The sequence below is a fragment of the Bubalus kerabau genome, chromosome 2 (assembly GCF_029407905.1).
Source record: "Bubalus kerabau isolate K-KA32 ecotype Philippines breed swamp buffalo chromosome 2, PCC_UOA_SB_1v2, whole genome shotgun sequence".
In the NCBI taxonomy this organism is placed as follows: Eukaryota; Metazoa; Chordata; class Mammalia; order Artiodactyla; family Bovidae; genus Bubalus; species Bubalus kerabau.
The window spans coordinates 3,396,127-3,407,395 of record NC_073625.1 but is presented as its reverse complement, the minus strand read 5'-3'; the positions used below and the strand labels follow the sequence as shown (position 1 = coordinate 3,407,395).

Genomic DNA, 11,269 nt, shown 5'->3' with positions numbered 1-11,269 from the left:
ACAATTAATCAGTATCAACATCTAAGGTTTACTTGAAGCTGGAATTAACTGGAGTCAGTAAACTCTGCCACAGAGTCAAAAGCCCGAGCCTTATCAAAATGACGGAAAGGTTTGGGGTTTGCAGGATTGATGGGCCTTTCTTGTCCGCGTTTGTTGTCAGCCTCTTAACTAGCTGAGTGGGTGGCTCTGCTCAGGGACCCCACTGTTTGACTCTCGCCTTTGGTGTTTCTGACCTATTTAAGGAGAGCAAACTTCCGGCCTGAGACTGCTACCCTGAGTTCTCCTGAAATACCCCTTCAAAGTTTATTCTCCAGCAGCAGGATGGCAAGTGCCCGCTTGGGACTGGCATACTGGACCAAGATCCCTTTTCCCAGGCACCCACCAAGGGAGGGTAGTCGCTAGGGAAGGAGAGAAGGGATGAGCCACAGGACCCTTGCGTGTACCACTGCTCCCTACTCACTCTACAGACCCGCGAACAGGGTTAAGTAGAGCACAGGGGCCCCTTACTCCTGAGGCTTCCAACCCCGTCTTCCCGAGCCCCTCCCTCTCGGCTTCCTCAGAACCCCTGTTTCCTAAGATATTAACAGATGCCACCCCTTCCCCCCTCAGGGAGGGGCTCTGTGGTTGAAGGGTGCTTGAAACAAATTTAAACAACTGTTTTTCTCTCTTGCAAGAATTCTCAGAACCTTTAATATATTCGTTTACATCGAGAATCTCTTAAGAGGAAAAGAGGTAATCTGTGACATTTAGAAATTTTCGTGATTTTCTACGCATGTGTTTTCCCTCGAAAGGGTTTACAGCAGAGCTGGTAAGAAGCAGGTCACCGGGTGACACGCAGTTTGTTTCACAAACTGGGGAGCCCGCTAGAGCAGTTCCTGTTGCCCAGAAACAGGCCAGTTCCTTGCGGGGACTGGTGGAATGGGGAGTCGAGGAAAAGGGGGCCTGGGACCCGCTTTGAAGTGATGATCCTTTCTAGCTGCCCTCGCTGCCCATTGCCAGTTATTTCCAGTGGATCCTTCTTGTAACTTGGGGGGCTGGAGAAGCCGGCCGGGATACTTCAGGGCAGGAAGCTGGGCTGTCAGAGGCCAAGCCCAAGAGTGAGTGCCTCCCGAAACCCTGCCCCACGGCCCCTCACCTGCCTCTGAGGGGTGGGAGGCATCCACGGGACCATTGAACGTGGTCCTGGGAGAACCCACGCGGCCCCTGGGACTGGGCAGTTCAGGATGTGCCGCGTCAATCCCACTCCGGTGAACAGAGGAAAGTCAGGCCGTCGGGCCTACCCCCTGGGACCCAGGAGCATCTAGAGACAGCGTGATGGTGGAGAGCAGCTGGTGTGGGGACAGAGAAAGCAGGCGGCACCGCTTTAAGAAGTGTCCGTGTCTCAGCTAAAGCCCGTTAGCTGAAAGGAGACAGGTGAATTAGTGGCTGAGTCCTCAGGTTTCCCAGCGCTCACGCATCAGCTCCGAGAAGAGCCATAGGGTCTGATGAAGTTATTTTTAAGGCTTCGCCATGGGGAGTCTTCTTCGAGGCATAGATGACTCAGAAGTGGGCCCTGTGTACAGATTTTATTAGATAACCTCCAAGGCTTATTTTTACAAAGTAGAATGTAGCACTTTGCAAAGCAATTAATAGTGCACATATTAGTTAAGAGCCCATTTTGGGTTCAAGAGCAACATTTTGTTACTTAAAAATTAATAGCAATGTCACAAAGGGCTTATAAAAAGAGATGGATTACCCCAATTCTGTATAATGCTACGCTTTTATTTGCCATTACTTTAATTACTTAGATATTATTTTATATGTTTTCATTATTTTAAAGTGCCTTGGGAGTATGAAAGATGTCTCACAGATAATGTATTCCACTTTAGCCTGAACAGCCTAATCATAAGTAGCTGTAGATTAATGCATTTATCACTTAAAATTTCTTTTTAATGTTCTGTAAGCAAGTGAAATGGACGTCTCAGAGAAGACGGATACCTCACATGCCACGGAATTCCTCCTCAGAGAATAGATTACGAAGAGTCCTGGGGAAGGAAAAAAAAGAAAACAGTAGAAAGAGTTGTACAGAAGCTGACAAACCCCAGTTAAGAGCCAGCGCTGAGAAAATAGCGCACGTCCTTTGGAAATGGAATATTTATTCTCCACTAAAGTGGGTCTTCCAATTTCCACGCGTTCACGTTCTTCTCTATTTCCTGCCAGGTGAGCTGGGGTGACTGTCCTGCAGACGTGGCCGCTGTGGTTTTCCCTCAGCAGGCAAACTCCAGATAAATGTGACTCATGGTCACAGATCCCTCCTTGAGGGTTTTTAAAAATAACCTACAGCTGCTATTTTTAGCCAACCTGCCAGCCCGCAGGCCTGAGGCTCCCTCTTTCACAGAGAGTAATTAACGATCTCTAATCCCTCAGGAGAGGGAGACACTGAAGATCCTGATACGGAAACAAAAAATCCGCTGTCTTCACCCATGGACACAAAGCCAGCCACCCTCCTGCCGGCCCTGGTTGAGGCTCAGACTCATAGAGAAAAGCAAACAGTTTTAAACTTCTGAAAGAGGTGTTATAAATGGGGGAGGGGTGGGGGGGATGAAGCAAAAGGTTCAAAAGCAGCTGCATCCTCTCTTTTCAAACAAGACTTTCCCCCCTGACTCTAGCTCATTTGTTATTCAATTTCACTTCCCGCTCGATGCTAAAGGTTTGAAAGCTTTTGTCAGGTCTCCGTGGAGTCATTTAAGCGCTCTAATAGAAAGACCAGAAGGGCAAATTATACAAATTCATTCTGAGTCAACCACTCTTATTTTAGAAAATAAGAAAATCTGTGGTTTCAGAAGACAGAATATGGACCAGTGAGACTGTGTTGTGCAGGATGGCCTTGCAATGGACAAAGGTTGTCGGGCCAAGTGGACAAGTCCCCGCGTCTGGAGCTCCGGCGGGACCCTGATGTCACACCTCGTATCAACCCAGTCACCCTCTTGGCTGCGGTGGACCTGTCTCTCTGCATGCACTGGTGTCCAGCAAGGTTCCGTAAGATGTTACAGAAACGTTTGCAGGCTTGACTCTTTGAAGATGATGGTAAGCAAACTTCCTATTTGTGACACAAGTTAAATGTGTTCAATAGATGGAACTCCTGGGGATTTCCCTGGTGGTCCAGGGGCTAAGACTCCTCACTCCCAATGCAGGGGGCCTGGGTTCAGTCCCTGGTCAGGGAACTAGACCCTACATGCCAACTAAGACCAGATGCAGCCAAATACATAAATAAATATTATTAAAAAATAGATGGAACTCCTTATGAATACTTGTTTTTCTTAACATGACACTTTAACAGTTATTTTCTCTTTAGCTCCTGATTGTTTCTCTAGAGTCTGGCTCTTCCTAAATTCATTTTTGTTGTTTTGTAGAGTACAATCTCCAGCAATCCTTTTAAACGGGTCCTGTAAATGGTATCTTTTCTGAGTTCTCACTTGTCTGAAATGCCTCCATCTTTTCTTAAACGCCTGCATGTGGAGTCTCTTCAGTGTGTCCGTCTCTTTGTGACCCCAGGGACTGTAGCCCACCAGGCTCCTCTGCCCATGGGATTCTCCAGGCAGGAATGCTAGAGTGGGTTACCATGCCCTCCTTCAGGGGATCTTCCCAACCCAGGGATCGAACCTGTGTCTCCTGCATCTCCTGCATTGGCTGGTGGGTTCTTTACCACTGTGCCACCTGGGAAGCCCATCTTTTCCCTACGAGAATATTTTCACTTGAAATTGATGTTCATAAGTTTTTTCCATTAGAATTTTAAAGATGCAGCTTCATTGTCTTCTTCCATCAGCTGTTATTGATGAGAAGTGTGAGGTCAAGGTGATACTCCTTCCCCCCACCCGCCATACAGTCTTTTATTTTTATTAAAAAAAATCATCTGCTTTTTCCTTTTTCCTCAGGGAGATCAAGGCTTTGTGCCTAGTATTCTGAAATCTCACCACAATGTCACCACTAAGCATGTGGCATCTTTTCTTTCTCCTATTTTGGTCTTTGGGGCACTGTTGTTCAGAGGACTCGTGCATTTCATTAACTCTGGACATTTTTCTTCTTTTGAGATATTTGATCCCATTTATCCACTCTGTCCTCCTTCTGAAACGTATTCAGGTGGATGTGGGAAGCACGTGACAGTCTCTTCCACATTCCCAACTTTTCTTTCACGCTTTTCGTCTCGTTTCAGGGAATTCCTTAGTTCAGTCTTCCTGCTTTTTGGCCAGTCCTTGTAGACAGTAGGTGCTCAATAAATGTTTGTTGAGCTGAAATGAATTGCACCGCTTGGGGTGTGGGGGAAGGGGGTCCAACACGTGTGAAGCATAGAGCTGGATGGCAGTGTAACAAAGGCAACTAAAAATAAAGCAGGTTATGGGCAGACAATGAATGTGGGCTGATTCCCCCAGGGCAGAGATCGCCTACTGGCTAATCTCTGAAAACCAAGAAACACTGAGAGATTTTGCATAAATATCCACATGTCTGGCCCCTCCCCAAACGTTGTGTAGTTCTGGCAACAGGACAGTGATTGATCAGAACCAAATAAAAGTGCTCTTCTGACTCCATGGACACTCCACTGCCAATTCCGTCCCAAGTCTCACCCCTCCTGTGGTTGGCCTGGTCTGAGTTCTGCCATTTAATGTTGTAAGAAAGATGATACCAACTTGGAAAAAAAGCCAACAGTATATCCTTTATTTAAAAATTAATTTTTATTGTATTATAGTGCATGCGTGCTCAGTCGCTTCCGTTGTGTCCAACTCTCTGTGACTGTAGCCCACCAGGCTCCTCTGTCTGTAGGATTCTTCAGGCAAGAATACTGGAATGGATTGCCATGCCCTCATCCAGGGGATCTTCCAAGCCCAGGAATTGAACCCGCGTCTCCTGCATTGCAAGTGGATTCTTTACCCACTGAGCCACCTGGGAAGCCCATTGGAATATAGTGGATTTACAATATTGCGTAAGTTTCAAGTGTGCAGCAAAATGAGTCAGACATATACATATATGTGTGTGTGTGTATATATATATACTTTTTAAGATGCTTTTCCCATGTAGGTAATTACAGAGTATTGAGTAGAAAAATAAATTGTTTGTACCATTGGTTTAGATTCTACATAAAAGCGATAACAGTGTATCCTTTCAATGTTACATTGTCTAGAGGTCCTGTGAGGGGTTGTTGAATTCTTTAGGGCTGCACCGCCCCAGCGCCACTGGTGGCTTTCTATTTAAACTTTAATTACAATCCACTAGAATTCAACATTCAGTTTCTCAGCCATAGTCGCGGCGTCAAGTCGCCGTGTGGCTGCTGGGCTGGACAGACTCGGAATATGCCATCACTGCGGAAGTTCTATTGCATAACGATGCTCTAAGGGATGGACTTGGCTGAATTTTCCATTCACTACTGAACTTGTGAGTCACATGCTAACTTGAACATGCTTGTCCAAATAGATTTCCGTCTGTAGGAAGCGACAACCCCCAAGGTTCCAGTTTTATTGCCCTGTGAGACATGAACCGATCGATTCGTCTCTAAGTTAGCAAAGTTCTTTCACGCACCTTAGCTAACTGACTAGGTAAACCTCTGTTTCTCAAATTTTCCTTTGAAAGAACTTCATTCTCCTGCCGGCTCCATCATTAACAGGCTTAGTGGATTGAATGGTGGCAGGCGAAGGCCCTGTCCCAAGGCCACAGGCCCAACCCTGTACCACGGTCGTCTCCGGCACTGACCAAGCTCCATAGCAACCGTTGCCAGGAGCCCCCCGACCCCATATTAGGTAAAAATACCCACCCTGTGACCCACGCTATAGCCCCCTAGCCCATCGCCTAATGCCATCCTTCCAGCAGGGGTTTTCTTTGTCTTGCGGCTATAAAAGAAATTGGTTCCAACCCCCAAAGCGGTGCTTGTCCCTCGAGGCTGGCTGCTGCTCTAACAGTGTCTCCCGCTCTGATGAGCTCTATCCTCCTCATTCTGCCTCGTGTCTGGAAATTCTTTTCCAGCCCACACACAGACCGCGACCCTGGGTTCCTCACATGGGCCTTCAATCCAGTGATGGGGGGGCTTCCCTGGCCATACACTGATGAAGACTCCGAGCTTCTACTGCAGGGGCGCGGTTTCAATCCCTGGTTGAGGAGCTTGAGAGTCCTCATGTGGCCTGTCGCAGCAAAAAAAGAAAAAGAGAAAAAGAAAGAAATCCAGTGATGAATGGCATTGCGGAGGACAGGCGACACTGGGAGGAAGGCTCTCCTTTAGCGGCTGGGTGTGGGGGCAGGTGGTGCCATACTGTGGACCCTCACTGGGCCTTCTGGCCCCCAAAACTGGGGAGAACACCTTCATACTGGTTTAAACCATCTGCTAAGAGGTAATTTGTTACATTAACCCTAGAAAACTAATGCAATCAGCTCAACAGAGGTCTGGTATATGCTCATTTTATGTTTCTACCTAAGTCATGCTATTTTAAAAAATAGTTAATTTCCTTATTTTTGGTTGTGCTGGGTCTTGGGTGCTGCTCATGCGTGTCGGTCGCCTGGAGTGGGGCTGCTCTCCACTTGCGGGGCTCAGGTTTCCTATCCATGTCTCTCGTTGCAGAGCTCAGGCTCTGGGGCACAGGCTTCAGGAGATGGGGCTCGTGGGCTTAGTTGTTCCAGGGCGTGTGGGATCTTTCCAGACCTGGGATCAAACCGGTGTCCCCTGCATTGTCAGGTGGATTCGTAACCACTGGCCCACCAGTGACCTCCAAGAGACATGCTTTTAACTAAAAAAAAGAAAGAATGTCTTTTGAGATTTGCCATTTCTATTCAAGCTCTGCTCTTCCGTTGTCTCATCTTCCTATCCTTATTTGTTGCCTTCCTGTCCCCGGCGGGGACCGAGACCAGACCACCTGCCCTATCCCCGGAGGAAGACCCAGCCCACTGGCAGGGGAGGAGGAGGACTAGCCCCAGAGGAGGACCTAGCCCTGGAGGAGGACCTAGCACATTGGCAGGGGAGGAGGAGGCGCCTGGTGTGGCAGCACAGACTCTGCAATGAGCCTCCAGGGTCAGCCGCGGAGCAGCCAGAAGTCGCGGTGCCCTGGGCGAGGATTGTGTCCTCCCTGGTCCTCGGTCGCCTCATCTGTAAAATGGGGGAACAGAGTAACCACCTCTCAGGACTTTTAATCTCTGCATGATGGACATGGAGCCATGCACGCAGGCCCAAGGGAACTCACTGATGCCGTGTGCTCCAACTCCACATGTAACACTGACTTCGTCATTGTCCCCTGAAAGGACAACCATAGCGCATTGTCTTCTCGGGTGTTAGGGCGTTCACCTGCGCCAACGGTCTCTGCTTCCCAGCTCGATCTCCCCGGGAAGTGAACTCAGAGGGTTCATGAACAGCTGTTTATCAGGGAGCACCCTCGGGACCTGCAGCTGCAGGAGTGAGAGGCATCATCAGGTCCCCTCTGCCGCCCTTGGTCCCTGCGTGGGGCCGCCCTGGCAGGGCCCCGGTGGCAGTGGCTCCCTGTTGTGGCAGCCACGCCCGGCTGCCTGCCCCCTTCCTGGCAGCTGGGTGGCTGGGGCGGTGGCACTGCGTCCCCTCCTTTGATGACGATCCCCCAGCAGGTGCGGTCAGGCCTCAGGGTCCAGGGTGGGCAACCGGCTTCTGCCTCTCCGTCCACCTGCACCCCCTACCCCTCCCTTCTCTTTTTCCGGGTTGCCCTTGGTGCCAGCCCAACAAAAAATGGGAGGGAAGCTGAGGGAAGGGGGAGCCAGGGTGCCTTTGCCCGGGGCGGTGGGGGGGGCGTGTTTCCCCCACACCCCAGGCCAGCCCCAGACCCCTCTCTGTAGCAGGGTGGCGGGCTGCCTTTCCATAACCAAGGAGCTGCTCTTTAAAAGCTCGAATTCCAAAGGGATTAGGCCTGTCTGGGGAAAGGAATAAAAGGAATCTACTTCTGTAAACACAAAACAAAGATCAGAGTGAGAGTCTAAAAGTAATGCTTGGCTAAGCTGAGGAAAGGCCAGGAAGACCCTGCGGTGAGCTGGAAGGGGGTTCCCTTCGACCTAAGACAGAGAAACGGTGAGGCCAGTGTCAGATGTGGGGCAGGGCAGGTGGCAGCGATGGAGAGAGCATCTGGTGAGTGCCTCCCCCTCGGGCAGCGCACGCCTTCCCTCTCCTCGCTGGAAGCCACCAGTTTGCTCTTGGTGGCTTTACGCCTGCTTCTTATTTGCTACTTCCATTGTTTTGTTGTTGTGAGATCACACAGTATTTGTCTCTTTCTGTCTGACCTACTTCACTTAGCATGATGCCCTCTGAGTCCATCCAGGTTGCTTCAAGGGGCAAAGTTTGGTTCTTTTTTTAAGGCTCACTAGTACTCTATTGTTGGAGAAGGCAATGACAACCCACTCCAGTACTCTTGCCTGGAAAATCCCATGGACGGAGGAGCCTGGTAGGCTGCAGTCCATGGGGTCGCACAGAGTTGGACACGACTGATGCGACTTAGCAGCAGCAGCAGTACTCCATTGTATGGGCTTCCCCGGTACCTCAGATGGTAAAGAATCCACCTGCAGTCTAGGAGACTCAGGTTTGATCCCTGGGTCGGGAAGATCTCCTGGAGAAGGAAGTGACAACCCACTCCAGTGTTCTTGCCTGGAGAATTCTATGGACAGAGGAGCCTGGCGGGCTACAGTCCACGGGGTCGCAACAAGTAGGACACAACTGAGCAACTGAGCACGCGACCAGTACTCCTTTGTGTGTATATATATTCCGTACCTTCTTTATCCATTCATCTCAATCATCATTTTATTTTTTTTAATTTCATTTTCTTTCTTTTTGGCCGCACTGGGTCTTTGCTGCTGAGCGGGCTGTCTCCACTTGTGGTGAGCGGGGGCCACTCCCCGTTGTGGTGGGCAGGCTTTTCAGGGCGGTGGCCTCTCTTGGTGCTGCACGCGGGCCCTTGAGCTGCAGGCTTCGGGAACTGCAGCGCGGCCTCCCTAGTTGTGGCGCCCGGGCTCCGATGCCCTGCAGCGTGTGGGGTCTTCCCAGGCTGGGCACTGAGCCCGTGTCCTCTGCACTGGCAGGTGGACTCTTAACCACTGGACCCCCAGGGAAGGCCCCTAAGCATTGTTTTAAAAGAAAATAAAAACCTACCAAGGTGTAAGCAGTCTGTCTCAATGGACTTGCCCCTATCAGCAGGACGATCCCCACCCCCCAGCTCTCCCCAGACAGAACAGACACACGGAGCACGTTTACGGAGAGCCGACACTGAGACCTGCAGGCGTGTGTGCTGAGGGTCTTCTCCAGCAAGGAGGACACTCGGCTGGGTGTTGAACTCCTGTGGTCGTCACGACAGGAGCCCGTGCTAGTCCACTAGGGGCTGGAAGCAAGCCACGTCTCTATCAATGTCCCGAGATGCCTTCCCAGCGGACAGCCACTTGGGGAAGGGCATCCTGCCTCCTGGGCCTGCCGGGATCATTACTGCACCCCTGTGGGCTGCATGCAACACGCTCAGTGGATCTCTGCACAGGTGTCTTTTTTTCAGTCTGACATGCATGCTTAGTCGTGTCCAACTCTTTGCAACCTCATAGACTGTAGCCCACCAGGCTCCTCTGTCCATGGAATTCTCTAGGTGAGAATACTGGAGTGGGTAGCTATTCCTTTCTCCAGGGGATCTTCCCCACCCAGGAATCAAACCCCAGTCTCCCGTAACAGCAGGCAGATTCTTTCCCATCTGAGCCACCAGGGGTAAGGATATGGTGAGACTTGATGTCTGACTCTTCTGGACAAATAACCACACTTGCCAGGACTGGGCTTTTCCAGTCCTTAGGATGGTCCCCCATCCAGGAGAGGCCTAAAGGAAGCAAGCATTCTTAAGAGAGCCGAGAACAACGTCAGACCAGATCTTGCAAGGCCAGTCGTGACCTTCACATCTTGCCAAATGCAGAGACAGGCTGACTGCCGCCCCCAGCATTCCTGCTCTGCTCACTCCTCACTTCCTCTTTGTTTGCCCCTATTTTTAACTGGGCACATTGTGACCAAGAGTGAAGTACCGATTTGTCAGCTGTGTCCTTGTGATTTGCCTCTGGCAATGTGATGCAGTCTGTGGGACTTCCCAGAAGGCGGTCTAAAGGGAACTGACTTGGCAGGGTGGCGTCTCCTTTTGCATTTACTTCTCTTCTTCCGGCAGCCTGTCTGGGACCTGTCGAGGCAACCCTGAGGATGGAGGCCAGGTGCAGGGCTGCAGTTCCAGAATGCATATGGAGTCCACATCCCACCAGCTTCGAATGACTGCCTTTGTGGAAGGAAGAACTAGGCTTCTAGCATGTCTAAGCCATTCTTATTTTGTTCTGTTTCATGCAGCTGAATCTCACCCTCATGGATCCGTAAGACAAGGTCTCCCTTTTCTCCTTCTTTCACTGATAGTCATCCATGGAGCAGCCTTGGCCTGTCCATTCTTCATCCTAGAATTCACTGAGGCCAGCGGGCTGGGAGGACCTGCTCTCAGGCATATTTGCGCTTGTAGGAGGACACCAGGAAAAGCAACACTTCTCCCCAAAGAAGCGCTGTGGCACCATGGGAAGTAAAATTTGGAATCCTGTAACTTGCCCGTGTAGATCTGGATACATGTAGAGACTTTCATCCTTCAGTCACTCAATCGTGTCCAACTCTTTGCGACCCCATGGACTGCAGCATGCCAGGCCTCCCTGTCCATCACCAACTCCTGGAGTTTACTCAAACTCATGTCCATTGAGTCAGTGATGCCATCCAACCATCTCATCCTCTGTCGTCCACTTCTTCTCTTGCCTTCAATCTTTCCCAGCATCAGGGTCTTTTCTAATGAGTCGGTTCTTCGAATCAGGTGGACAAAGTACTGGAGTTTCAGCTTCAGCATCAGTTCCTCCAGTGAATATAGGGGATTGATTTAAGGATGTATCAAGTGCGTCCTCTGATCTTCAGTGGCCCCAAGCAAGCACCTGGCCACAGGAGTGAGAGGAGAAATAAAATTTAACTAGTTACAGGTTTTGGGTTTTCGGCTGACTTCATGTTTGTTTGTTTTTTTCACTTTTTATTGGAGTATAGTTGATTTATAATGTTATTTGTTTCAGGTGTGCAGCAAAGGAGTCTATTTTTTATACATACATATGTACTTCTCTGGTAGCTCAGATGGTAAAGTGTCTGCCTACAATGCGGGAGACCCAGGTTCAATCCCTGGATCGGGAAGATCCTCTGGAGAAGGAAATGGCAGCCCACTCCAGTATTCTTGCCTGGAAAAACCCATGGACAGAGGAGCGTGGTAGGCTACAG

The 11,269-nt window shown here is 50.0% G+C and overlaps 1 long non-coding RNA gene across 2 annotated transcripts; it reads left to right on the top strand.

The window, feature by feature from the left end:
* Positions 1-2,704: 2,704 nt before the first annotated feature.
* LOC129644577 (uncharacterized) lies at positions 2,705-10,902 on the top strand. 2 transcript variants are annotated; one of them, XR_008710840.1, is made up of 3 exons: positions 2,705-3,066; positions 4,724-4,957; positions 10,152-10,902. It is a non-coding gene; the product is annotated as an uncharacterized LOC129644577 (long non-coding RNA). The 2 variants fall into 2 exon arrangements; XR_008710839.1 differs by lacking the exon at positions 10,152-10,902 and adding an exon at positions 5,446-6,202.
* Positions 10,903-11,269: the final 367 nt, after the last annotated feature.